Source organism: Clarias gariepinus, chromosome 2 (genome assembly GCF_024256425.1).
Source record: "Clarias gariepinus isolate MV-2021 ecotype Netherlands chromosome 2, CGAR_prim_01v2, whole genome shotgun sequence".
In the NCBI taxonomy this organism is placed as follows: domain Eukaryota; kingdom Metazoa; phylum Chordata; class Actinopteri; order Siluriformes; family Clariidae; genus Clarias; species Clarias gariepinus.
Genome location: NC_071101.1, coordinates 41,624,439 through 41,638,324, shown reverse-complemented (window position 1 = coordinate 41,638,324; position 13,886 = coordinate 41,624,439).

Here is a 13,886-nt window from a genome sequence, read left to right as displayed (position 1 = left end):
CAGAGAGCAAAATCACAAAGCACCCACCAAGTTTATAATGATGCTTTCCTGTACAGTGGGTTCTGAAAGTATCCAGATGACCTTAAATAATTTTTTTTTTTATCTTATTTAGAGAAAAATTTAACCCCCTGTTTTACTATTTCCGGTACTGTAGAAGCACCTTCAGCAGCATGTCTAGCTTTGGATTTGTTGAGGTTCTCTCATTCTTACTGGTAGATCCTCTTAAACTCAACAAAATTATTCAATCTCCCAGGTTGAGGTCTCACTGCTGGGCTCAAATCTAAATTCAAACTGATCAACCAGTCCAGCGTACGTTTTGTCCTCGTGATCTTGCTGTCCTTGATCGGAGTAGTTCCCTCGCTTTAGCTGCTGGCGCAGCGTTTGAGACCGTTCTGGCAGAATCAGGGGAATTCTGACGCTCTGTTGGAGAAGCCATTGGGTTCTTTTATCACCTCCATCACCACAGTCCTTCCAGCTTGGTTACTGAGTTTAGCAGGATGGACAGATATGATAAAAAACAAATTAAATGAATTACAGTAAAGTATCTCCTCTTCAAATTCAGAGCAAAAGTTTATGGAGGGCTAATTGGACGACTTCGTGGCTGGGCTGGGTGTGTTCCCTTTTTTAAAAATCATTTCTAGTTACTTTTGTTGGAGACGAACTTAAATCAAGTTCTCAAGGCCTCCCAAGATAATGAACACAAACTGAAGGGGTCAAAACTTTTGAAAGCCACTGTAGAGTCGACTTTGAGTTAAAGTAGTAGGAGTTTTCATTGGTTTATTGATCATTTGTGATGTATGTGTGTATATATATATACACATCATCTTTGAGCAATGACGAGTAGATTTGACACATTTTTCCCCACAAACAAGCTTTAATCACGGGAAAAAACAGTCGGCATAAAAATGTAACAGCCGATCATGTTTCATTATGCCAATTTAGGCCACAAAACAATCTGTTGATGTTTAAATAAACTAATAATGTGGTAGTGTTGTTTATATATATATATATATATATATATATATATATATATAGTAAACTTATGGTCAATTTAAGAAAATCTGTGTAAAAGCCCATAAAGATATGTAATGTGTACTGACACCACAGGGGGGCAGTAGAGACCAACACAATACTGGAACTGAATCGATACAGCTCTATTTGTACAGCTAGTCTTAGACCATTTTTTGGTCCAACTGGTAAAGTTAATATAATATGTGGGGGAAAAAATACCTCTTTATAAACCACAAAGTTTAAAGTGGACATCAGGTCCCACGGTTCCTGTTGATTTTCATATTTCAGGTTTTATTTTCGGGGGAATGGGGATGTTCTTAACTAGACCCGGTCCCCACTTTGGGGTCACGCCGGGTTGTGTGTGTGTGTTAGGATATGAGTTATGAATCACCCTGTGGGCAGAACGCCTGTCTGATGTGCACCAGCTTCAAGAATAGAAGTGGAGAACACGTTGGCCTTTCACAGGGGAAACCCCAGTGTCTGTGTGTGTGTGTCTGTGTCTGTGTGTGTTACATGCTAGCCTCATAGGGGTTTTGTTTACTCTGTCCTATTTTTAACCCTAACAATACTCATCACCTTTACTTTGACTCTTTGATACACCAATCTCTTTTCATGGAAGCATGATGTAATCTACCCTCCCTCCCTCTTTATGAAGAGGTTTTGTGTCCTGTGTGTGTGTGAGTTCTTGACATGAGATACTCTTATGCTTGGGAATACTACAAGGCGTTCATTATTACACAAGCAGCAATAAAAAAAATTAGTCATAGTTGTTACATAAAAAGCAGAATCACACAAGCAGTCGAGGACTTCACACGTGATTTGTTTTATTTATTTGTTTTGAGGTGCAGTGAGTTGTTTTTATTTTTTGAATTATTTTATGTGTATATATATATATATATATATATGTGTATATATTTTACAATTCATTAATTTCCTCCAGGTTTTTAAAAGGGGGGAAAAGAAATCACATTGCGATTATTGAGACATATTTGCGATTGTAGTTTAAACTTTAATATAAGTTGTAACATTTCATATTCAAACGTGTTTAACAGCAAATAACGGCACAGATGATCTCATTAAGAGGACGTTTGCTAATTTTTATATTTCAGATTAATTTTTAAAAGGAAACAGCTGAATTATTGACATTCTACATGAATTCTCAATTATGCGAATGTAACCCGTAATAAATTGCAACCTTTTGCGATTAAATAATTAGTGCATGCTTTAATAAAAAATATATATAAATAGTTCTGCAAAATAAATCATTTAGTGCATGTGTGTTTATATTGTTTAACAGGATTAGTGATTAGAATGATACTTTTTTATCGATTTTAATGTGTTTTTATATATTTTTTTTAGTTTAAAAAAATCACTTTTAAAGAAACTTTTATTTAAAACGCACAATTTTTTCCATAACTTTTATTCTTAGTATATATGTTTCTTCTTATGTACTGCATGTGCTTTTATTTTATCATTATTTTCTAAAACATGATTAAATTTTAACGATATTTTCAAATAATTATATATTTTAAAAAAAGTTTCCACATACAAACTTTTTAAGATTGATGAGTTGCTTGACGCCATTGTTCTACTTCTAACCGACTCATTGGCTCCTCCCACCTGATTATCATGATTAAGCCCAATTACAAATCCACAGAAATGCACAGAAACCAGTAACGTGTTCTTGAAGACGTTTTCGATCTGAATGCTCATGCTTGGAAATCCTTTCAAGTTATTGCCAATTTTTCCTTGCGTAAATTTCGGGGTTGTAAGTGGCTCGATTTGAGTAATCATCACAGTTTCCGCTTGAAAAACTTTTCTTACAAAATTCCTGTGTCGTAGTGAGCATTGGCGATGATGACTTTTAACTTTCCGTTTTAACCTTTCCTTTAATTTCAGAAGACAAAAGGGAAAGCGGCAGAGGCAGATTTATCATTTTTAGATCATCTCGGGTTTTTTTTCACGTTCATGTAAAGTCTCTTTTATTTAATTCAAACTTGGATGTGTTTACATAACTCAGAAGTAGGTTCATTGAAAACATTAACAATGCTATAAAATCTGTAAAGAAGGATGTGATGGTTTTTATATAGAGTGGATGATTTCCTGAGTGATGGGGATGACTTTGCTAATCGGGGGAATCGAGGTGCTTCTTATTAATTAAATGTATAAATGCTGCACTTGTGCCAGACGTCCATTTCTGTACCGTTCCAAAACTTATGGCACAAAGTCTGGCACTTGTCTGGTCATCTACCATGAAGGCACTGTACTGCCACGATCCCGAGAGCATTTCCTCAGCGTGTTTTCCAATATCCGTGATCACCTCGCGTCTCATCAATGTAGCACATACATCTACTCTATGTCCACACTTGTGTGTCCGTCAGATCGTTTCCCTGTCCCTCCATGTCCTGCATACGTCTTTGAGAAACGTGAGCGTGGTCCAGCCCGTGCTGTAGAGCAGATGAGCGGGAGTGTAGCGTCTAGACTCTTCGTTCCAGTATTTCACAGTCTGTAACAATCTTTAACATGGAGTCTCTAAGACTGTAAAAAAGATAAATAAATTGGAGCGTATGGAAGATGTCACATCCGTCACGCTGATGAGCTGCTGCTCTATGGACGCGTTGAAAGACAAATCAATACGGCAGTTTTTAAGATTCATCCGCGTCGTCCTCCTAAGCGTAAATGACAACATGTGCAAATCGACTTATCGATCCTAAGCTCGTCTCTGCCACGAGACGTTTTGTTACCCGACACGAGCGCAAATGTCATGGCACCCGCATCGTCCAAGACGGAACGTGTTCCGTGTTAAAACGTCCAAAACCAGCAACTTTGCATTTATTATGCAAAGTTCACTTGTTAGACGTGCGGAAGAGACTGTAATGTGAGAAAAATATGTACGTTCCCTGTTTAGTTTTTCTTCTTCACTTTTTTTTTTTTTTTTTTTTTCTTCCCTGATGTGACATCATATAAGATAAGCTCTGCTTTTCTTTGGAAAGGAGTGGCTATTTCAGCTGGAACATTAAGACACACACACACACTGTGGGGGGTGGATGGGGGGTGGATGGTGGGGGGGGGGTGGTCTCCGCGACCAGTGTTAACTTGTAATATATGGGACCTTTAATAATGACTTTGATGAACTTCTAAACAAGTGCTTTGTTCAAGATAAGAGCATTTGAAGGATCGGATTTTTTTTTTTTTTTTTTTTTTCAATATAAAACATTTCTGTTGTTAATTGCAGGACGGCTAAAAATGTTTTTTATTATTAGCTTTAGTGTCTAGAAAATCAAAAATTTTAAAAACATATGAGATATTTTGACTTGAGGTCGCAACATTTTCTTAGACGTTTCAATCAAATCGACTCAACCTTATTTGTCTTCCCTAAAGCTCACCATATCTTAACTGTTTAGAGTAAAAGTACCTTTTTTTTTTTTTACCTTAATGGTTTTTAAATATGCGGTCTAGGTTTTTTTTTATTTCACTTTAGTCAATCCTTTTAGCATCGTAATAATAATTTACACGATGACCTACTTTCATTCTTTAAATGTCGTTTTTTTTTTCTTTCTTTTTTTCTTTATGGCTTCCTTCTACTCTTGGTTTCGATTTTATAAGGTAGTACAGGATATTCGGGGGCCTCTTTCGAATGAATCACCCTGTACATCTCGTACAGGGTGATTCATTCGAAAGAGGCCCCCGAATATCCTGTACTACCTTTTGCTAGGGTGAAGCAATCTGAGCGAAACAACAACGCCAGACAGCCGATTAACGCCATACTCAGAATATCCGGGCCCCTTTCGAGTGAATCACCCTGTTTTTCCTCTGTAAAAGTTCTCCATACTCTGGTAGACAGACAATAACAATATACCCCACCATCATACAGCCAATCATATTGTGTGATCTGACCACCGGGGCCACGTCTGGTACCTTCACCAGGAACTAAAAGCCACACTGAAGTTCTTTTTGGTGCCATGTGCATTCAGAGCGTCGCAGCTCGGAAACAAAGTCTTGACTTGCGCCGTTGACGCGACCATATATGGAATCCGTAACATTGCGCTAGTGCCGTCATACGAAACTTTTTATGCGCGGCAACTCCCTGGAGCATCAGAATTAGTTACTTGGTTAATTAATCACCACCACCTGTCCAGTCCGAGCTGAGTACGATGCTATAATGACATTCTAACTGATGCAAACTGGTGCTTTAAGTGTCCCTTTTTCTCCACGCTGCATTTCATTTTCTTGCTTTCTCCGTGGACAGTATGGTGCAATCGTAAAAGCTATATTGATCGGTGTGATGCAACCTGAGTGTAAGCGGCGCCGCTTGAACGCTACGGCCTTGTTTGGGTGTGTGTTGGTAGTTTGCACACACTGGCGCTTGGGTTTGGCATGCTTCCGACTACTTGTGGAGAGCCTCGTCATCATCTTTCTTTTCTTGACAAGACAAAGGAAAAGTTCACGCGCAAATTTGCATAGGATCTTCCCTCCCTACCTCCCTCATTCCCTCCTCCCTCTGTCTTCTCTCTTTCAGTCCTTCAGTAACCATGGCAACTGCCTCCAAGTAGGCTAGCGGCGGTTGCCTTCTTTTTTTTTTTTTTTTTTTTTTTTTTTTAAATAGCAACGGGCAAAATTTGGGTCAGAATATCTGTAAGTCTGCCTATAAATTACACCGTGTTCCAGATCTGTTGTTTCATTAATCAGGATGAATCCCCGGCCAGCTGTTGGGATGCGGCCAAGGCGCTGGAGAATGAATGGCTTCACACACGCATACACACACACGGCACACAAAGAGCTTGTGAAAGACAAAGAGCTCGTGCCACCAGAGGTGTTGCTCTTTATTGCAGCAGGAGTGGAAATCTCTCCTCTGTGGAAGCAGTTCAGAAAGTTAAAGCGGTCTCTAGATGATGTCATATACTCATCATTTAATTCTCCGATGAGGAAATATTTCTTTATTTTTTCTGCAAGTGATCACTACATTCATTTTTCAGGAAGTTTAAAGTCCCAGCATTAGGTGTTAACATCTAGGCATTTGGCAGATGCCCTCATCCAAAGCGACTCGGGCCTTGCTCAAGAAACTTGGTGGTTGGTGGGTTTGAACCTAGGACCTTCCGAACCATAGTCCTGTGCCTTAACCACTGAGCAAAGTTTGATGTCACACCACTTACTTTCTCAATCCTGCTTGGAGATTCACATTTACACCATTTGGTAGACGGCCTGCAGACATCAAGAGCGACTTATCTTCTTTTTTTTTAGGGCGCTTTGACATTAGGCACGATGGAGTTGAGCGATTGTGCCCTCCTCACTCACCCGCTTGTTTTGTTGCTTGAGACCAACTCTACAAGCGCATTTGGCATGTTTCCCCATCATGGAACGATTGCGTTCTCACTGACCAAAATGAACCAGAATTTGGATCGAGCGTTTTCAGAAACGATCTTCGGGCCCTAATATGGAAACTCTCTTATCCACCTAAACATTAAGGGGGCCTTGCTCAGGAGTCCAACAGTGGCAGCTGAGAACTCTCAACCTTCTCAAGAGACCACCTACATTTCTTAGAAAAAATAATACTACAGGTAGTCCCCAACTTATGAACAAGTATGAGCTTATGAACACACACAATATATCGGACTTTAGACATTTTACACACTGAAAGTATTGTATAGAATTGTAAATATTGGTATCTGGTGGACTGCGGGGTCCATTTTTTCATACAATAGACTTCTGTGATTGAAATGAATTAAACCAGAGGTCCAGGGTGGTAAAAATTCCTTCTTGATCTATTGTTACTTATTATCCGTTGTGATTCGTCCAGCTAGCTCTGAGAGACATATTTTCAACCGATCGCAGCGGCGTCGGTCAAACTGGGTCTTGCATCATCTTTAAGATCATTTCGTTTTGTGAAACTGTGTAATTTGTGTCTAACATCTAAAATCTAACAGACGCCAGGGGAGGGGCTTTTCTTATATGAGGTCACACTAGAGGGGGAAATCTAACTGGCTTGTTTTAACCCTGTTTAAAAATAGGAAAAGGGCGGATAAACAAACGTGACTAAACAAGTGAATTTTCCACAATACGTGCCCTTAAATTTACAGTATTGTGTTGATCCCATGCTGATGTATTACATTTCTTTGTCTTCTTTTATTCAGGCTAAAGGAACATCAGTGTGGTGGTGGGTTATGGGGGATTGGATTTGGGGTGGGGTGGGGTGGGGTGGGGTGGGGTGGGGTGGGGTGGGGTGGGGGGGGGGGGATGGTGGGATGCGTTAAAGCAGAGATGGAAGGCTGATTGGATGAGAGAGAAAGTGACAGGAGCGAGTGTAACGGTAAAAAGCGAGAGAAAATGAAGTGCAGCGGAAAAACAAGGGATAAATAAAAGAAGGAAACAAAGATTGATTGTGTGTGTGTGTGTGTGTGTGTGTGTGTGTGAGGGAGAGAAAAAGTGTGTAGCATGTCATTCAGGCCTGTAAGAAAAAAAACAGTGTGTGGGTGTGGAGGAAAAGCGGATGAGCCTCGCAGCACCGAAAAACTGATGAGTCATCTTTCACACCCTGTTTGTTTTACACCGCTGTCACACACACACACACACACACACACACACACACTGATGTGTGGCGCCTGCTTTACGTTTGCACTTTTAGAACGCTAATTACAGAGCCCGTATGCAGGAATTCATCTCACTAAATCCTACTCAGTCCGTCTGCTAGTAAACAGATTTGTGACTCTACTCCGCTTCTGTATAAGCTGAGGGCCGACTCGCCGCGTCTCTCACACACACACACACGGAAACAGAGCTCTCTCTCTCTCTCTCTCTCTCTCACTCGTGCAACAAATCCTGAAATATTCATAAATACCCGAAAAAGCCCGATCTCACTACCAGCCATTTCCACATGTTTGGGACATTAAGGGAGTTCCTGGGAGGCCGGCGTTCCAGACATGTAGTCTGATCATGTCTCCGGAGAGAATTTTCTACCTGGATGGTGTCCATTTTGTCCACGTGCATTTGTCCCGGTTTGACTTGGACGTCTCATATACAGACTATTGGTCGTAAGAAATGCTCGCAAACAGAAACGATGAGCAGGAGAGCATGGATATAATAGAACCCGCGCAGATGGAGTTACTGTCAGGGCTGCTGTTATAGAAAATGAATCAACATTTTGGAATTTTTGGTGCAAACATCACTCGTTAATAAGTTGCAGAAATACCTGATACACTCATACCAGAATCACACACACTCAGTGTGCTTTAGTAAGCGTGCTCACACACACACACACACACACACAGACAGATATCCATGCTGAAGGATTGTCTGCTAACAAAACAATCTCGTTGCTTAAGCTGATTTGCTGAACATACTGTACGGTTGAAGAACACACTCGCGGGTGCCAAAATCAAAACTTTCAAATCCCTTGAACGCTGCCCACCTACACACACACACACACACACACACACACACACACACACATGCATACACCCGCGTACAGAGCTGCCTACGAATTCACAACCGCCTCCACGTGCCCTCGCTTGAAGAATGTCAGATAACAACCTGTCAGGCGTGAAAGCCAAGAGCGTTAGATTCGGATCGAGGAAACGACGTCAAACGGGTCGAGTTTTACTCGTCAGCGTTCAGGAGAGTGTGATGGTGAGGCCGTGTGTGTGAACATTTGACCTCTTGTTTCATGGTATTGCCTGTGTGTGTGTGTGTGTGTGTGTGTGTGTGTGCATCCTGTGTGACTCACCCTGGTCTGTGCATTGGGTGTGGATCTAACACCTATAAATATTTTTTTCTGTTAAAGCACTTCACCCAGAAATCAAATGAATCACACACAAACAAACAAACAAACAAACAAACACATGTTAGTCTCTTATAAACAAGCTTTTTTTATTTCAAAATGATTGGCACCCTCTGTAAAATGAACTGGAATTTGCGATGAAATGTTTGCAAGACTTTCTGTAAAAGTCAGATCTATAATAAAATATGAACACTGATTATTATTGTTATTATTGTTATTATTGTTATTATTATTATAATACATGGGGTGCCAATAATTTTGCATGTCATTTTTTTATTATAGTTTTTTTTTTTTTTACAATCAAGCAGTCTGCAGTAAGTGGTCGGTTACTCCAAAATACACAGCCTGGCCCCAAAAAAATAAAAAATAAATAAAATAAAAATTGCCATACTGTCTCAGAAGGGTCAAATTATTGGGCTGCATCGGGCAAAGAAAACAACTAAGTAGATTTGAAATCACTGGAACTTGGTTAGAAACCCTTCAACACATTATCAAAACCTGGAAGGATAGTGCTGAACCTCAGCTTTGTGGAAGAAATGTGGTTGGAAAAAAATCATGCATGAAGATCGCTTAACCACTTGGTGATGTTCCATGGTAAAAAAAAAATCAACAGTAAAAACCCGAGCTATGTTTAATAGTGAAAGTAAGAGCATTTCCACACACACACACACATGATGTGATGAGAATTCAGTTGCTCAGGGTTAGGCTCAGCAACAGTATGAGAGAATCAGATGAAGTCAGCTGAAGGCCTGACCCATCTACAGCATGCAGTTTTTCCCTCCTGATGGAACAGGCATATTCCAGGACCCAGACTGTGGAAGAGGTTCTGAGAGCGTGATGAATCTGAAACCACATATAAACAGTCCACTAGTTTATATCTCAAAACCTAAGCTGATCCAGGGGTCCAAGTCGGTTGTTCGAGCTCATCTGTTGTTGATGATTTGTATAGCTGGATTGAGTTGTCTAGGATTATTTCGCGCTCATGCGTTGGTTTAAAAGGCGATATGCATCGACAGTAGAAACACTGATCACAAGCCCTTTGATTGGTTGACGAAATGGAAAAAGAGCGGCTCAACTTTTTTTTGTAACGCGTGTTAAGCGCTGAAATGCCCCCCTGCCATGAATTGCCCCCCAACATCATCACTATCAAATACTTTTCTCCGAGTGGTGCAGTGGTAAAGTGCTCGCCCTATCATCCGGAGATCGCTGGTTCGATTCCCGGGTGATTCTGTTACCTCTTGCAGCCGGAGGTCTAGAGAGAGCTGATTGGAGGGGAGGGATGAGAGGTACTTAGCGCTCCCACATTACAGTAATCAAGGCTCTTCAGCCAATCAGGGGCGTCTGTGAGCTCACGCACGCGGAAGAAGCGGCTAGCGCTTTCCTCCGAGTGTGTTACTCCGCCCCCAACGATGCGTGAGCAAGCAGTTCGAAAAGATGCGGTCGGCTGGTGTCACGCGGTTCGGAGGAAACACGTGATAGTCTTCGCTCTCCCGACTGAGTGGTTGTAGTAGCCTTAATGTGGGAGCCCCCTAGTGACGGGGAGGAATTGGACACGACTAAATTAGGGAGAAAAACTCGGAAAAAAATCCAAAAACTGTTATATTGTTTATTTTATAATAAAATTAGTTTTATCCAATTTTTAATTATAAAAAATATAAATTTTTATATATAAATATTTATTTGCACATTCGTGACAAACCCCTGAAAAATAAATGTGTTACAAAATAAACATTATACAAAAATTTGTATTAATGATCTTGATGGCTGTCTCTTGCCTAGGCTTTATTATAATAGTATAATCTCAAATTTACATTTACATTTACATTTAGGCATTTGGCAGACCCTCTTATCCAGAGCGACTTACAAAAAGTGCTTTAATGTTTACATCATTGGATACATACCTACACTGGGTTAACTAGGTTAATAACTAAGTGATAATATTTGATAATAATAGAATAGAATGTTACATATTATTAGACATAAGAATATACTGTAATACTGTATGTATGTTTAAATACATCCATATATATATATATATATATATATATATATATATAAATGCAAGATATATATTTTTTCCATAGATATTCTTTTCCCACGTGAGTCAGTCGGCGTCAGTCGTGCTCTTTAACCAATCAGATGTAACCTCGCCATTTCAACCAATCACAACCCGCCAGGAGCGCAGCCTTAATCCTGTTTACATGAAATAAATCTGCTCCCAAACAGGTTCAAGCTAACGGATCTGTTGCTATGACAGCAAGTGCGAGATGTGCATCAAAGAACGAAACAATCCAAGAGTCTAAGTAGTCTATATACTAACACATAAACAATCCGGTAGTGTAAGTAGTCTATATCTAAAAGCATGAACAATCCAGTAGTCTTCAGTCTTTATCCCAACATATAAACAATCCGGTATTCTATATCCCAAAATACAGTGGTGTGCAAAATAATAGCAGTGTGTTGAAAAAAGTGAGTAAAACTCCATATAATAACTTTTAATTTAAATCACATGAATGCATTGGACCCCCTGCACATTCTATTCTGAATCACAACATGAAGAAAAATGTGCTAAATGTTTTATTAGTTTAATGTAAGTGAAGAAAAACAAATATTAGTCTGTTCAAAATAACAGCCTTGTGGAGTTCAATTGAAGAGATAAATTATTCTGTGAAAAACAGGCGTCAAACAAGTTCCCCTTATTTAAGGATAAATGCAGAAAAGGTTGTCCTGTGCATCTCTCTCTGAAAATCCGAGTAAAATGGGTCGTCCAGACATTGTTCAGAAGAACAGTCTACTTTGAATCAAAAGTTGACTAGAGATGGGAGAACATACAAAGAAGTGCAGAAAATGATAGGCTGCTCTACTGAAATGATACCAAATAATTTTTAAGCTTTAAAATGGAGACCAAAACCAGAAAGACGTGGAAGAAAACAGAAAACTACCATTCGAATGGATCGAAGAATAACAAAATTGACTCAAAGATCATCTAAAGTTACCTGTGAGTACTGTTACTATTAGAAGACGACGTATGTGAAGTCAAGCTATCAGCAAGAAGACCCATTATCTGATTGACTGATGAAAGCAAGATTGTCCTTTTTGGGTCTAGAGGCCGCAGACAGTTTGTCAGGCCCACAAACACTGAACTCAAGCCACAGTACACTGTGAAGACAGTAAAGCATAGCGGCACAAGCATCATGATATGGGGAAGCTTCTCGTACTGTGGTGTTGGGCCTATTTATTACATTTCAGGGATCAAGGATCAAGTTGAGTCCATCAGAATACTCAAAGAGGTCATGTTGCCTTATGCCGAAGAGGAAATGCCCTTGAAATGGGTGTTTCAACAAGACAACGACCCCAGACACACCAGTAAGCGAGCAGCATCTTGACCAACAAGACCAACAAGATAAACGTTATGGAGTGGCCATCCCAATCCCCAGACCCTAATCCATTAGAAAACTTGTGGGCTGACAATAAAAATGCTGTTTCTGAGGCAAAACCAAGAAATGCAGAGGAATTGTGCCATGTAGTACGATTGTCACAGATGTGAAGCCATGGTTATACAACTAAATATTAGATCAGAGATGCACAAGAAAGATTAAACATCATGCATTTTTGTTTAAACGGTAAATTCATCACTTTATAAAGATGAGTGATGACACCGCTATTATTTTGAACAGACTAATATTTGTTTTTCTTCACTTACATTAAACTAATAATACATCTAGCACATTTTTCTTCATGTTGTAATTTAGAGTAGAACGTGCAGGGTGTCTAATGCATTTATGTGATTTAAATTAAAACTTATTATATGGGTATGGAGCTTTACTTACTTTTTTCAACACAGTGCTATTATTTTGAACACAACCTTTGAATCCAGTAGTCTATATCCCAAAATATAATCAATCCAGTAGTCTAAACAGTCTATATCCCAATACATAATCAATCCAGTAGTCTAAACAGTCTATATCCCAATACATAATCAATTCAGTAGTCTAAACAGTCTATATCCCAAAACAAAATCAATCCAGTAGTCTAAACAGTCTATATCCCAAAACATAATCAATCCAGTAGTCTAAACAGTCTATATCCCAAAACATAATCAATCCAGTAGTCTAAACAGTCTATATCCCAAAACATAATCAATCCAGTAGTCTAAACAGTCTATATCCCAAAACATAATCAATCCAGTAGTCTAAACAGTCTATATCCCAAAACATAATCAATCCAGTAGTCTAAACAGTCTATATCCCAAAACATAATCAATCCAGTAGTCTAAACAGTCTATATCCCAAAACATAATCAATCCAGTAGTCTAAACAGTCTATATCCCAATACATAATCAATCCAGTAGTCTAAACAGTCTATATCCCAAAACATAATCAATCCAGTAGTCTAAACAGTCTATATCCCAAAATATAAACAATCCAGTAGTATAAACAGTCTATATCCCAATACATAAACAATTGTTTATGGAATCTAGTGCCCAGAATATAAATAACTAAGTTGCAATATAATTTGAGTTTTAAATATATTTTGTATAAATATAAACGAACCAGCAGCCGAAATATTATTTTTACCAAAATGTAAACAATCAACATAGTCTATATCCCAAAATATAAATCATATAGCAGTCTAATTTAAAGCCCTGCAACCTTCACCATGCAGTGACAAACAATGAATAAACGAATGCTGAAAATTCATGTTACATACACGTTGAATGTAGTCTTCCTTTGTCCCATGAGCTTCATATCGGACTGCTCATGGCCCTCGTGATATTGAAAATCTTCTGCTTATGTCATTTTTTATCGTACAGTCCGGCAAAAACATGGGTTTGATGCACACCTCTAGTTCACCAGGATGCTTTGTGAAAAATGGATAGTTATCCCTTTAGAGCACTTTAATTTCTTCCTATTGGGTTACATCCCTAACCCACACACACACACACTCACACACACACACCTGGGTGTGCAGGAAGGGAAGTCTTGCTTGCATTGCAGGTAACTCGAGCAGGCTGAGTTGGAGCTTGGTGTTGTGAATGGCGGTTAGCGTTGTTTCCCTTGAGGCTCTTGAGTAATTGACGTAATCTCAGTCTCTGGCTTTT